This window comes from Puma concolor, chromosome D1 (assembly GCF_028749965.1).
Source record: "Puma concolor isolate L17-30 chromosome D1, mPumCon1.1.hap2, whole genome shotgun sequence".
In the NCBI taxonomy this organism is placed as follows: domain Eukaryota; kingdom Metazoa; phylum Chordata; class Mammalia; order Carnivora; family Felidae; genus Puma; species Puma concolor.
The window spans coordinates 28,735,102-28,751,651 of NC_141676.1; positions in this window are offsets into that span (position 1 = coordinate 28,735,102).

Below are 16,550 nucleotides of genomic sequence, written 5' to 3' on the forward strand. Positions count from 1 at the left end.
ATTTTGTGAGCACTCAAGTTTTGTCTTCACGGAAAGTGTAGGAAGTAGGGTGGCATGCTGTAAATGTTTTATGGCACTTAGTTTGAGATACCCACAACTGGTACTCAGATATGCAGGCAATACCAAACAAGTGGTAATAAAACCTTTATAGTCCCTCACACCATTATGTAGTTTATTTATGTCACATAAATCAGAAAATAAATTAAGGGAACTTTTTGGTGAGTATTTTAAAAATAATATTCCTCTGACATCATATATGATGTTCCTTTGCCCTCTATTTCTATCGCAATTCTAAAATTGGGGGCAAGTTTTGAAAATCAATGCAATCAAAGGCAGTTTGGTGGCAAGAGGAATTGAAATCTTACACTTCAGAAGGAGTCTTTCCTCTTCCTCACCTCCATCTTCACTTCCTTCTGAGTTTATTGTCTAGGAGTTATTAATGCCTCAGAATATATCATGAACGGTGTCCTCACATTTCCAGCTTTCCTCCCTCCCATTAGAAAAATCACAAAATATTTCAACTTGTAGGGAGATTGGAGTTAGACTGGGTAGTTCATCACCCTTATTTTGTTGTTGAGGAAACGGAGGCCCAGCGTTCAGCCACTTGCTTTAAGGTGATGGAGGCAATCAGATGGAGGAGAGAACAGTGGAACTCCATCTCCACTGAGGCAGCCTTGTTTATTAGTTTGTTGGGAAAGGCAGAATTTGGGCTTGCCTGACTGGAAATGTAGTCAATGAGTTAATATATTTTAATGTTACAAATGGACCAGCTGTTAACTGGAAAGATCCAAGGAGGTCAAGTTTGTGGTTTTATCAAGTATATCGGGAGTGGGAAATGGATTGATGATGGAGGGGGCTTAGTTAGTTTTTCATTTTTCCTTTCTTTTCTGGCATAAGCCCCATCTTTGCCAGGACAACCCTAATTCTAGTCCCTTAGGTCAGCATCAGAAATTAAAACATCAGAAATAAAGTAAGTCCCACTATTACTTTCTCTGTCTATGAGGCTTAACCCTATCAGTCATCTTTGACTGCTCTCCATTGCCTGTCATATCCATCGGGGAGCTAGCAATGGAGTCAGAAGAGCCTGCTTCTTTGGAAGCCACAGCCTCACTCAGAGGTGTCACTGAAAGACAGTGATAAGGCACATTCCTCTCAGTGAGCAGAACTTCAAGAAGCATACTTGATCATCAATTTTGTATGTATAAAGAAATGGTCTGAGCTATGGATGTGGGTGGACTCAGGCTCTGATGAATGGCTTAGCTGATCAGGAGTCTAGAAAAAGGAAGGTTGAATGGTAGAAGACCAGGAGGTCTGGGGATGAAGAACAATTTAAGTATGACCTGGAAAGATGCAGGTATGGCCTGATCATGAAGTCTTTCATTGAGTGTATCTCATCTCTTTGAATAGATTACAGGAAATTTTAACCTCATTCTGTAGATGATAGCTATTCTCATCAAAATAACCAATAAATAGGGGCACCTGGCTTACCCAGTTGTTGGACTGTACCACCCTTGATCTTGGGGTTGTGAATTCAAGCCCCATGTTGCGTGTAGAGTACTTACAACTAAAATCTTTAAAAAAAAGAAAAACCAGTAAATATTGAATATGTATGTGCTAGGTCCTGTGCTATGGGCTTTACATAGATTATTACACTTAATCCTCAAAATATCCTTAAGATGTGGGTATTGGTTTTTATCACCTCCATTTTATAGGAAATTGAGGGCTAATGAAGTTAAGTTACAAATTGATGATGGTGCAAGTGAAGCTTCAGGCCACCTATGTTTGTTTGACTCCAAAACTCCATAAGCTTGGTCCTGCCAGGTTTCTCCACTGAAGAGTTACCATATTTTCCTTTATAATTAATACGTATCAGAGCATCTGGGTGGCTCAGTTGGTTAAGCATCTGACTTCGGCTCAGGTCATGATCTCATGGTTTGTGAGTTCAAGCCCCACGTGGGGCTCTGTGCTGACAGCTCAGAGCCTGGAGCCTGCTTCAGATTCTGTGTCTCCCTCTCTCTCTGCCTCTCCCCCGCTTGCACTGTCTCTCTCTCAAAAAATAAACAAAAAATTTATAATTAATACATATCTTGTGGGCACTTTAAGACTACGTGAATTCCTGAGGCATTCTTCTTTTACCACTGGTTTTAGCTTCCTTATTAGTTTCTGTGGCTGCTGCAACAAATTATCACAAACTAACTGGCTTAAAACAACAGACATTTACTGTCTCACAATTCTGAAGTCTGAAATGACGATGTCTGCAGGGCTGTGTGCACCGTCTGAAGGCTCTAGGGAAGAATTCATCTCTTCCTCTTCCTGCTTCTGGTGGCATTCCTTGGGTTGTGGCCATGGCACTCCAATCTCTGTCTCAGTCTTTACAAGGCCTTCTCCTCTGTATATCTGTCTTTTCTTACATTTTGGGGGTTTTGTTTTAATTAATTAATTTTTAGTAATCTCTACTAAAACATGGGGCTTGAACTCATGACCTGGAGATCAAGATTTGCTCTTCTTTTTCTTTTTTTCTCAAGAGTCACTCTTCTGACTAAGCCATTCTCTTATGTCTTTTATAAGAGCACTTGTCATTGGATTTAGGGCCCACTTGGGTAATCCAGGATGATCTCATCTCAAGATGAGATCTTAAGTTAATTACATCTGCAAAGACCCTTCTATCAAATAAGGTCGCATTCACATGTTCTGAGGATTGGGACATGGACACATCTTTTAGGGGGTCACCAATCAACTCAGTGCTACATCCACTAGTGATTCTTTCTTGAAGCAACTATTATTATGTTTACCAAATAGTAATTTTTCTAACTCCATCATTTGTTCTATAATAGGTGATCATTCTTCTACAGGAAGGAATTTTCCTTATCTATTTCAGTACAGACTCATGGATTCTTATTCAACGGATTTGTGTAGTAAAGGATTAACTAAGCAGGTCCAGTTTGTCCAAACCCTGTACATTGTAAAGAAAGATTTGGCCCTTGCCAGGTTCCAGGGCAATAACTTCTAAGCACTTGGAATCCCCTGCCCATTAAGAGTATCTTTGTTTACCTGAGGCCTTGGTTCATACCAGATATGCTAATGATGTGATTTATGGTGGGGGGTCTTTGGACCACACAGTATCAGCTTGACCTCTGGAGGGGCTGGAGAATTAAGGTCAGCCACCAGGGCAGTCAGTCATGTCTATGTGACCCACTCCCAGTAAAAACCCTGGACACCAAGGCTCAGGTGAGCTTCTCTGGTTGTCAGTACTTCACTGATTAATGCCCACAGGACTCCATTGGGCAGAACACTGCAAGCTGCACCTGGTCTCCCTTACCCTCTGCACTATGTGCCATTTTCCCTTGCCAATTTTAATCTGTACCCTTTCACTGTAATAAACTATAACCATCAGTATAACAACTTCTCTGACTTTTGAATTCCTATAATAAATTATTGAACATGAGGGTGTTCTTGGCGGGGGTGGGTCATAATCTGTTACCATACTTCTTGATTTTTAATGTGAAGGTGGTCTTGGGGGGTCCTTGAACACAGGATTATAATCCGTTGCCATATTTATTTATTTTTACGTTCAAATCACATATTTGGCCCAATACCAAAACAATTACTTTAGTAAATTTCCTCACATTAAGGAGCCATGAGAACATTTTAAGCATGGAATAACATGATCAAAACCATGGAAAACACTCCCTTGCCCTTCCTAATGTCCCACTGTAGTCTATATCTTCAGGCTAGATGGAACATCGGTGTACCAACATGAGAAGCACAGGCCCTTCATAGATTTACACACATACACACACACCACCACCATCTACAACAACAAGAAAAGAAAAAACATTTCACTACTTAAGACAGTCCCACTATATTCCTGTTGTCCTACTTGTTTATAAATACAACGTGAGGCAAATACTTTCCAGGGGTTTTGCTGCTGAAGGACTGAACTTCAACCAGGGATGGTAGAGCATGTGTTCTCAAGTCTCTAGATTCTTCAGCTACAGCCTAAGTTTAAGACCCTAAAGCATGCTCTGCCTGAACAGAAAGCCCCCTGCAATGCTGGTTTATATCCTCTCCCTTGTTCCTTCTCTGTTCCCTTTGTCCCAAAGCCCTAGGTATGGTAGTGGTAAAGGAAGCTAGTTCGGAGTTGTCTACACTTCACCTAATTATCATGCACGATTTTTTTTAATGTTTATTTTATTTTTGAGAGAGAGAGAGAACCAGAGCATGAGCAAGGGAAGGGCAGAGAGAGAGGGAGACACAGAATCCAAAGCAAGCTCCAGGCTCTGAGCTGTCAGCACAGAGCCCAACGTGGGGGCTCAAACTCACAAACTGTGAGATCATGACCTGAGCCGAAGTCAGACACTTAACCAACTGAGCCACCCAGCACCCCTTTCATGCATGTTAATGTTAGTATATAGTTACTAACTACTAGCATCTCATTACTTGGTAACAGATTCAATTTTGTCATATGGAATTTCTCAGTTACTTAAGATTAGATATGGTAGGCTCACATTCCTTGTGGAAGTCCAAAACTTCTCCCAAATATCTGCAAATTCTGGGGAAACTTATGCCCTCTTGCTCAATGTGTCTTCAAGTTTTTTCTGCTTCTATGGAGTGATGGCTCTGTTCAAGGTAGAAAATGAAACTCAGTCTCTTCATAGTTATGCATGTGTGCATGCACACACACAAATCCACTCATGGAGAACATTTATGAAAGTAGCAAGGTAAGTGCTGGACTATTCATTATACCAATTTTATTATATTTATGTGTATGTGCTCATTTTTATGCTGCTCATGTAATATGACTGCTTTCTCACAAGTTTAAAAACTCAGAGGAAGCATTGCTCGTGACATGTTATAGCAGGCCCCTCTGGTGCCCACATCACATCCCCTGGCTCACCTCTGAGACAGTTCTGACTTACCTCATGCTCACAGCATTCTATCCCAAGACACTGCATGTGTCTTTCTGTATTCCACTTTTTGTGACACCACTGGAGCTTGCTGGAGTGTAGAGGAGTTTGCATCTCTCCCATCATAGAGAACAGAAGTCAGTGAATAAGTCAGCCTCCCGGGTTCCAGATAGGTTGCTATGGGAGGCATTTTGCACCCTTCTCAGTGGTCCTAGTGGAAGGGAGCCATTGTTGCTAACAGCAACAACTTTGATAATATACCCTTTAGCTTGTCCTCTTGCCCAGTTCCACTCCCTGCTCAGTCATTCTTGCCGCCTCCCAATTAACTACCTGCATTCAAATCATTGTTTCAGGTTCTGCTTTTGGGGAAACATGTCTTATACTATTATTTGATATAACTACTTAATTTTAGCACTTTAAATTTTTATGTATGTTTTTATAAGTGGTTGTTCCCAAGGCAACGTTGTTATTGAATCTTCCCTTTTCAGGTGTGGACTGACATAGGGAACAAGGTAGAGTAAAGGAGTATTGTTAAAAGTGCTAAAAGCTACATTCTAAAGGCATGTTCAAGAGGTTAGAACTGGGGCAGACAATCCCAAAGATGTTATCCATATAAAGTGTGAAACAAGTGAGCTTGGGTCTTTTTTTTAAAACACACTGTAGTTCTTCCAAATGAAAGCTTACATGCCCCCTTAGTATATAATACTGATAAAAGTGGAATCCTGAGTCTTGCTGGCCCTCTCCTTTGCTCCCTACATGCAATTACCAACACACCTTATAAAACTCTGAGGCCTCTATGAAGTTGGTTTCAAAAGTATAGGGCTAGAAAAGTAGCTAGAGCTCAGGCAGAAAGCAAAAACAGGGCCCCAAAATAAGAGTTGCTGGTATTCAGGAAATGGAACGGTGGCTGGTTAATTCTTAGTGCTAAAATTTTATCTATAATAGTTTTCTTATTTTGTTAAAATGCTGATAGCTACATCATAGTCCTACTATATTGACATAATTCAACTAACTTTTCAACTGTTGTTGAACATTCATTTCTAATTTTTTTTTAAGTTTTATTTATTTCAAGAGAAGGAGAGAGGGCATGAGCAGGGAGGCAGAGAGAGAATCCAAAGCAGGCTCCACGCTGTCAGTAAAGAGCCCGATGTGGGGCTCAAACTCACGAACTGTGAGCTGAAACCAAGAGCCAAATGCTCAACTGACTGAGCCACCCAGGCTCCCCTCATTTCTAATTTTTTACTTTATACACTGCAATGAGCAACTTTCTGAAAATATGTAATCCTTTGATTCTTTAAGCTATATTCCTAGAAGTGGACTTTCTTTGTCTTGGAGCACAAATGCTCCTCAATGCTCCTTAATGACTGCTTCTTCATGTCCTTGATCCATATCGTCAAATTATTTTCCAGAAAGAGTGTATCAATTTCTCTTCCACCGACAGTCCATGAGAGCACTATGTTGAGTGTACCATGTCAGCATGAATGCATGGATCCATTTAGACTTACCTTGTTGAAATTAAGGTCACAGCAGCCACACTTGTGCTATTTGCTTGATAGTACTGATGAGCTTAGAATCACAACTGGTCCCTTTTCTCTTTACAGTTAGTTTCAGACATAAGTCCCTCTGCCCCAAGCACTATACAAGGTATCCTTGTGACCTGAGCATCCTCACCTTCTGTGCCATCTTGATTTGAGTGACAACTCTCTACCACTTTTTTTCAGACACTTATCTACTAAAGTCAATAAAGTTCAGTGGTTCTTCTCCAGCTGCCACAATTAATAATAAATAAACAAAACAAAAACCTGAGATTAAGAGGAATTCCAGTTGAGAAACATAACCTAATGGAAACTAAATAAGAGGGGCTGACCTACTATGAATGTCCTTGTGAATAAAATACAAACTAAAGATGCACCCTTTGGAGAGACAGAGTAGCACAATGGTTAAAGAGCATAGACTCTGGAACCAGGCTGCTTTGATTCAAATACTGCTTCTGCTGCTTACTGTGGGACCTTGGGTAAGCTACTCAACCTTTCTGGGTCTCCGTTTCCACTGCTTCACCAAAGTGTTGAGAGAATTAAATAATTTCATATACACTTAGAACTGTGCTTAGAACAGGGATGCTTGGGTGGCTCAGTCGGTTGGGTGTCCGACTTTGGCTCAGGTCGGTTTGTGAGTTCACCCTGCGTCAGGCTCTGTGCTGACAGTCAGAGCCTGGAGACTGAGTCAAATTCTGTGTCTCCCTCTCTCTCTCCCCCCCTCCCTTACTCACGCCCCTTCCCTGCTCATGTTCTGTCTCTGTCTCTCTCAAAAATAAACATTTTTTAAAAATTAAAAAAAAAAAAGAACTGTGCTTGGCACACACATAGTTTTTGGTTTTTGATTTTAAACTTTTTATTTGACATAAAGAAAGTTAAAGAATAGTACAAAAAATACCTTTAAATCATTCATTAACATTTCATAAATGTTAACATTTGCCACATTTTCTTCCAATATCTCTTTCTTTCATACACCATTTTGTAGGGTTAGTCAGTGCAATAAGATGAAGGAAATATAAATAAAAAAGTAAAACTCTCTTTGTGAATGTCATGATTATGTCATTGAAAATCCTAAGGAATTTACTGAAAAAAGTAGAACTGATAATTGAATTTCACAAGATCACAGGATACAAGGTCAATAAATAAAAAACATCATATTTGTATATAGTAGCAATAAACAATTGGAGAATGAGATTTTTAAAGATTGAGACATAATTCACAAAACATAAAATTCACCATTTTAGAGTATACAATTCAGTGGATTCGAGTATATTCATAAGATTGTGCAGCCATCACCATTATCTTATTCTAGAACGTTTACATCACCACCACCACCACCCCAAATTCCCTCATAGCCATCATCAAACATTCCCTATTCCCTCTTTCTTCTAACCTCTGATAACCGCTAATCTACTTTCTATCTCGGTGGATTTGCCTAATCTGGACATTTCACGTAAATGGAATGATATGCTATGAATGGCCTTTTTGTGTCTGACTTCTTTCACTTAGCATAATGTTTTCAAGGTTCATCATGTTGCAGCATATATCAGCACTTCATTCCTTTTTACCACTGAATAATATTCCATTGAATGGATATGCCACATTTGTGTATTCATTCATAGGTTGGTGGACATTTGAGTATTTCCACATTTTGGTCATTATGATTAATGCTGCTATGACTATTTGTACACAAATTTTTGTGTGAATGCATGTTTTTAATACTCTTGGGTATACACCTAGGAGTTAGAAATCAAATTTTTAAAATACCACTTGAAATAGTGTAAAAATACATGAACTACTTAAAGATGAACTTAACAAAATATATACAACACTTACACTGAAACCTATGAACATTGATGAAAGAAATTTAAAAGGCCTCAATATCTTGAAAAATGTATTATGGAATGGAGGACTCAATTGTTAAGAAGTTGATTCTCCTTAAAAAAAAGAGAGAGTGGGGCGCCTAGGTGGCTCAGTCAGTTGGGCATTTGACTCTTTATTTCGGCTCAGGTCATGGTCTTATGATTCGTGAGTTCAAGCCCCGCATCGGGGCTCTGAGCTATCAGCTCTTAAAAAAAGGTTGATTCTCCTTAAATTTTTCTTTTTTTTTTTTAAAGTTTATTTATTTATTTTGAGAGAGAGAGAAAGGGCAATTGTGGGAGGGGCAGAGAGAGGGAGAGAGAGAATCCTAAGTAGGCTCCACACTGTCAGCATGGAGCCCAATGTGGAGCTTGAACACACAAACTGTGAGATCATGACCTGAGCTGAAGTCAGACGCTTAACCAAGTGAGCCACCCAGGCACCCCAAAGTTTTCTTTTTTTTAAATGTTTATTTTTGAGAGAGAGAGAGAGAATGAGTGGAGCAGGGGCAGAGAGAGAGGAGGACAGAGGATGTGAAGCAGGCTCTGCAATGACAGCAGAGAGCCCGATGTGGGGCTTAAATTCACAGAAGTTTGAGGTCATGAGCTAAGCTGAAATTGGACGTTTAACCGACTGAACCACCCAGGCACCCCCTCCTTAAATTTTTCTATAAATTAAACTCAATCTTAGTAAAATTCTCCAAAGTATTTTGGTTTAGAAGTTGACAAGCTGATTCTAAAATATATATGGAAATGCAGACTACTTTCAATAGCCAAAGTAATTCGGGAAAAGAATAAAGTTGGAAGACTTATGTTATTTCTTTTCTTTTTTTTTTATTTAAAAAAAATTTTTTTTTCAACGTTTATTTATTTTTGGGACAGAGAGAGACAGAGCATGAACGGGCAAGGGGCAGAGAGAGAGGGAGACACAGAATCGGAAACAGGCTCCAGGCTCCAAGCCATCAGCCCAGAGCCTGACACGGGGCTCGAACTCACGGACCGCGAGATCGTGACCTGGCTGAAGTTGGACGCTTAACCGACTGCACCACCCAGGCGCCCCTGTTATTTATTTTCAAGATTCAACTACAAAGCTGCAGTGAGCAAAACAGTATGATATTGGCATAAGGATAGGGACCAATGGAACAGAGAACTCCAAATGTATCTTCAATTGATTTCTGACAAAGGCTCCAAGATAATTTAGATAATTTGGTGGGGAAAAGATAGCCTTGTAAATACATCCTGCTAACACAACTACATAGTTCTATGGGGGGGATGGGGAGTGAACCTTGACCCTAACTCCATATACACATAAAAATTAGACTTACATGTAAAAGCTGAAACTACACAATGTCCAGGAGAAAACATAAGGAAATCTTCACAACTATGGGGCAGACAATAATTTCTTGGCAGGACACACAAAAAGACAATGAACATTACAAGAAAAGCTGATAAATTGGACTCTTCTCCTCTTTGAAAGACACTGTTAAGAAGATGAAAAGGCAAGCCACGACCTAGGAGAAAATATCTGCCAAACACATACATGACAAGAGACTAATCTCCAGAACATACACAGAACTCTTTAAAACTCAAAAGTAAGAAGATAAACAAGGCAATTTAAAAAATGGCCACAGAGGGGCGCCTGGGTGGCACAGTTGGTTGAGCATCCAACTTCTGATTTCTGCTCAGGTCATGATCCCAGGGTCATGGGATGAAACCCTGTGTTGGGCTCTGCGCTGAGCATGGAGCCTGCTTAAGATTCTCTCTCTCTCCCTCCCCCTCTGGCCCTCTCCCCATGCTTGCCTGCTCCCCGCGCCCAAATAAATAAATAAATAAATAAATAAATCAAGTGGTCATAGATTTTAATAAACACTTGATAAAAGAAGTTATATGAATGGTTAACAAGCATATAAAAAGGTGTATTCTATCATCACTCATCAGGAAAATGCAAATTAAAATTACAATGAGATACCACTACATACCCACCAGAGTGCGTAAAATTAAAAGACTGATAACAGCAAGACTTGGCAAGGATATGGAGCCATTGGAACCTTCATACATTCCTTTTGGGAGTGTAAAATAGTTCTACCACTTTGAGAAACAACTTGGTAGTTTCTTATAAAGTTAAGCATACACTCACCTATTACTAGCTGTTCTACTCCTAGGTGTTTACCCGAAAGAACTGAAAGCATGTATCTACACAAAGACTCATAAATGAATGTTCATAGTAGCTTTATTCATAAGTGCTTATCAGCAGATGAATGGATAAATATCAATACAATGAAAATATATTCACCAATAAATAGAAATAAACTACAAATATGTTCAACAATATTCTGCTGAATGAAAGAAACCAGACACTGAAGAATACATGTCATGTGATTCGATTTATGTAAAATTCTAACACAGGCAAACTAATCTATAGTGATATAAAGTAGATCAGTGGTAGCCTGAGGCTAGAGACTCAGGAAAGGGACAAATGGGAACTTTCTGCACTTGGGATGATTATTACATTGGTGTCTATTTTTGTTAAAATTCATGGAACTGCTCACTGAAGATGGCTTCATTTTATAGCATGTAAATTATACACAAGTAAAGTTGTTATAAATGTCAGAAACAATTCATAGAATACAAACAATGCTTTTGGAAATTAAAGACATGACAATCTCAAAAAGTTAAAATTCGGGGTGCCTGCCTGGCTCAGTTGGTAGAGCTTGCAACTCTTGATCTCATGGTTGTGAGTTCAAGCCCCACATTGGGGGTAGTGGTTATATAGAAAAATAAAATCTTAAAAAAAGTTAAAATTTGATAGAGTTGGAAGTTAAAGTATAAGAACTTATGCAGAAAGTAGGATAAATGGAGAAAGAAATGGAAAATAGTAGATCAATTCAGGAAGTCCAATATTCAACCATTAGGAATCACACAAAAAGTGGAAGAAACAAAGGAGAAGAAAAAAAAAATTATACATGAAGCCAAAAATTATAGATGAAAATTTCCTAGATTTGGGGGTGTGGAGGTGGGACACAGATCTCTATATTGAAAGGAGATATTAGGGGCGCCTGGGTGGCGCAGTCGGTTAGGCGTCCGACTTCGGCCAGGTCACGATCTCGCGGTCCGTGAGTTCGAGCCCCGCGTCGGGCTCTGGGCTGATGGCTCAGAGCCTGGAGCCTGTTTCCGATTCTGTGTCTCCCTCTCTCTGCCCCTCCCCCGTTCGTGCTCTGTCTCTCTCTGTCCCAAAAATAAATAAACGTTGAAAAAAAAAAAATTAAAAAAAAAAAAAATGAAAGGAGATATTAGATACCATGAACAATAAATGAAAACCTATACCAAGACTCAGAATAATGAATTGGAGATCACCAGGGATAAAAAGATTTGAAAAGGTTCCAGAGGATGGAAACTGGACTTTAGGAGACAAGAACAAAAACAGGAGACCAGTGTTATGGGATGAACTGAAGTTGAAGCCTTAACCTTCAGTATCTAAGAATATGACTAGATTTGGGGCACCTGGGTGGCTCAGTCGGATAGGCGTCTGACTTCAGTTCAGGTCATGATCTCACAGTCCGTGAGTTTGAGCCCCCTGTGCTGACAGCTTAGAGCCTGGAGCCTGCTTCGGATTCTGTGCCTCCCTCTCTCTCTGAACCAGGCCCCCACTCCCCACCCCTGCCAGGCTCAGGCTCTGTCTCTGTCTCTCTCAAAAATAAATAAACTTTAAAAAAAAAAAAAAGAATATGATTAGATTTGACAATAGGATATTTAAAGGGTTGGTTAAGTAAACATGATGGCTTTAGGGTAGGCCCTAATCCAATATGGCTGATGTCCTTCTTCTTTTCTTTTTTTTTAAGTTTATTGATTTATTCTGAGAGAGAAAGAGAGCAGGGCGGGGGTAGAGAGAAATGGAGAGAAAGAATCTGCACTGTAAGTGCAGAGCCTGACATGGGGCTCAAACCCACCAACCAAGAGATCATGACCTGATCCGAAATCAACAGTCAGATGCTCAACTGACTGAGTCACCCAGGCACTCCTGACGGGTGTCCTTCTAAGAAGAGGAGATCAGGACTGAGACATATATCAAGGGAAGGCCATCTAGAACATGGAGAGAGGATGGCTATCTACAAACCAAGTAGAGGCCTCCAAAGAAATCAGCTTTGCTGATGTTGATCTCAAGACTTCTAGCCTTCAGAATTGTAAGAAAATAAATTTTCATGGTTTAAGGGGAAAAAATGGTTCTATTGGAAATAAAAGGTCATATGTAAAGGAATTGAATGAGAATGATATTAGAAATTTTTAGATTTTATTTTTAAGTAATCTCTATACCCAATGTGGGGCTCAAACTCACAACCCCAAGATCAAGAGCCACATGCTCCTCTAAGTCAGCCACGTACCCCAAGAATGCTATTAGAATTCTTAATGGCAATTAGATGGTAAAAGATATTAGAGCAGGGGTGCCTGGGTGGCTCAGTTAGTTAAGCATCCGACTTTGGCTCAGGTCATGATCTCACAGTTTATGAGTTCAAGCCCGGCATCAAGCTTTGTGCTGACAGTTTAGAGCCTGGAGCCTGTTTCAGATTCTGTGTCTCCCTCTCTCTCTGCTCCTCCCCTGCTCATGCTCTCTCTCTCTCTCCTTCACAAATAAATAAATACATTAAAAAAAAAAAGATATTAGAGCAATATCTACAACATGCCAAGGAGAATGATTTTTAACCTAGAACATTACACACAACAAATTGTAAATCAAATGTGAGAGTAAATGGGGCGCCTGGGTGGCTCAGTTGGTTAAGCATATGACTTCGGCTCAGGTCATGATCTCACGGTCTGTGGGTTCGAGCCCCGCATCGGGCTCTGTGCTGACAGCTCGGAGCCTGGAGCCTGTTTCGGATTCTGTGTCCCCCTCTTCCTCTGACCCTCCCCTGTTCATGCTCTCTCTCTCTCTGTCTCAAAAATAAATAAATGTTTAAAAAAAGAATGAGAGTAAAGAAGACATTCAGAGGCATTCAGGATTAGGGTCCGACCCACTCTTTTTTAGTTCCTTTTCCTTTGGGTGTGCCTTGGCTAACTGAGGAATAGGACCAATTTCCCCAAATTGTTCTCAATATTATTGTCTTTTAGGGGTGTCTGGTGGCTCAGTTGGTTAAGCATCTGACTTTGGCTCAGGTCATGATTTCACGGCTCTCCTGAATTCAAGCTGTGCTGACAGCTCAGAGCCTAGAGCCTGCTTTGGATTCTGTTCCTCCCTCTCTCTCTGCCTCTCCCTCGCTCGTGCTCTGTGTGTCTCTCTCTCAAAAATAAACATTAAAAAAACTTTAAAAAATATTGTCTTTTATATAAACACTTTAACCTACTGAAGACTGTTTAATGCTAACAATTGTAGGAAAATGAACAAGATGAATGAAAATGGTAAATACTGAGACATTACAAAGTCTTCAAGAAACAATAATAATATTAGTATTAGGTGTTTACTCACATTTCTATAACACTTTATAACTGAAAGACTTTTTAACATACTCATATGAACTGAGAGGTAATAGAGAAACTATTTGGCCTAGAAACTGGCACATGATAGATGCTTATGGTATACAGACCGTAAGGTGATCCCCAGTGATTCCTCAGGTCTGTATTCATACCTTTGTAACTCTCCTCTCCTCAAGTGCAGGTGGAACTTGTGACTTTGTTCTAACCAATAGAAAGTAGCAAAGGTAATGGGATATCACTGCTGGGATTATGTTACATGACATAAGGCTTCCTTTTCTAGCAGACACACTCCAAAGATCTCTCAGCTGGGTTGATAAAGTGCCCATGTTGATAAATCCTATGTGGAGGGAACTGCAAACAGCTTCTAGAAAATGCGAGTAACCTCTGCAGCTGAGGTCGGCCTTCAGCTTCTGGCCTATAAGGGCCTTCAGCCCTACAGATGCAAGGAATTGAATTCTGCCATCAAACTGAGTGATAACGAAAGTGGGTTCTTCCACATTGAAGCCTGCAGATGAGAACACAGCTTGGCCAGCACCTGGATTGCAGCCTTGTTAGACACGGAGGAGAGGACCTTGTAAGCTGCGCCTGGACTCTTGACTCAGGAACTGTGGGATAATAAATGTGTATTGTTTGAAGGCATTAAATTTGTTATACAGCAAAAGAAAACGACTACAGTCCTCAACAAATGTAATTGGTTTGAAATGCAAATGAGGTTAGGGCTACTGTCTAATAGCCTTTTTCTTTTTTTTAAAGAATTTTTTAAATGTTTACTTATTTTTGAGAGAGAGAGAGAGAGAGAGAGAGAGCATGAGCAGGGGAGGGGCAGAGAGAGAGGGACACACAGAATCCAAAGCAGGCTCCAGGCTCTGAGCTGTTGGCACAGAGCTTGACAGACAGTACAGAGCCTGATGCGGGGCTCAAACTCACAAATCATGAGTTCATGACCTGAGTTGAAGTTGGACGCTTACTCGATTGAGCCACCCAGGTACCTCTAATAGCCTTCTTTCTGACTGTCCTGTTGTTTCTGGACTGTTTAGTCCCTGCCCCACCTCATCTGGTTTGGTACAAGAGATCCTAACTGGTCTCGCCACCTGTCTTAGAATGATTTTTTTTTTAAGACTTTATTTTTAAGTCATTTCTATAGCCAACGTGGGAATCAAACTCACAACGCCGAGATCAAGTGTTGCATGCTCTACTGTGCTCTACCAATTGAACTAGCCAAGCTCCCCAAGGATGGTTTTTGATCTGATGAGAGCTTCTGGTTTTTCTGCTCAACATCCTTTTGCCCCTGATTTAGTAATAGCATCCACTTCTTTCAGGGAACTGTCTCTCCCCAACTTCCAATCAAAATATGCTGCACTCTGGATACAAGATAGGTACATGAACCAGGCCTGCTCGCAAATATGACCCATGCCTGGCCAATTAGAATCTTGGTGTTTTTCCTTTTTTAGAACCATTTTTTATTTAAAAAAATTATTATTATTTTAAGTAGACTCCATGCTCAACATGGGGTTGGAACTCACGACCCTGAGATCAAGAGTCCTATGTTCTTCTGACTAAGCCAGCCAGGTGGCCCAAGCTTTTGTGACTTTCAACTAGAGTTCTGACTTCTATCTTTTAGACCTGTCTCCTAACCAATTTACAAGTGACTGCGTCATTTCTTCCAATCTTTGAGTGAGAAAAATGTGCTTAGAATCAGCAATGGATTCTAGACAATATTGCACTAACTTTGTACGGGTATCTCTAATCAACCCCACCTCCTAAATCTTTATGGTTGTAATCCCCAAAGTTCTTCTTCTCCATATTAGTGTTTCTTTTATTTTTTTAATGTTTATTCTTGAGAGAGGGCGCTAGAGCATGAGTGGAGCCACCTAGGTGCCCTGTAAATTAGTGTTTCTGTTGGAAGCATATTCACTAAACTGTTAGGACAGGTTCCTCCTTAGATGATGTGGCTATGCCATGTAGTTTTTAAAAATTTGTATCTGTGTTTCTTTCACAATCTCATCACAGTAATCAAAATCTAGGATATATTTTTGACTCCCTTGAAATTTAACTTATAGGCTTTGTCTAGTTAAATATACACAAAAATAATTACTAAGCCAATTCATTTCCCCCCTAATCTTTAATAGCATATAAAGAAGTATTTAAAAAAAACCTTTCAATTGGCCCTAGGAAACCTTTGTCTTAAAATTTTTTTTTTATTAATAAACTTTACTTTTTAGAGCAGGTTTAGGGTCAAAGCAAAATTGATTGGAAAGTACAGAGAATTCCCAATACCCTCTGTCCTCCTCCCACAAACAACATCCCCCACTATCAACATCCCACACCACAGTGGTACATTTGTTTTAATCAATGAACCTATGTTGACACATCATTATCACCCAAAGTCCATAGTTTACATTGCAGTTCACTCTTGCTGTTGTGCAATTTGTGGATTTGGACAAACATGTAATGACATGTATTTACCATTAAAATATCATACAGAGTAGTTTCACTGCCTTAAAAATCCTCTCTGCTCCACCTATCACCCCTAATCCCTTACAACCACTGGTCTTTCTACTATTCCCATAGTTTCACCTTTCCAGGCAAAATTGGAATCATACAGGATATAGACTTTTCAGATTGGCTTTTTTCACTTAGTAACATGCATTTACATGTTGGAATCATACAGGATATAGACTTTTCAGATTGGCTTTTTTCACTTAGTAACATGCATGGAAATGCATCATGTGTTTTCATGGCTTGATAGTTAATTTCTTTTTAGCATTGAATAATATTCCATT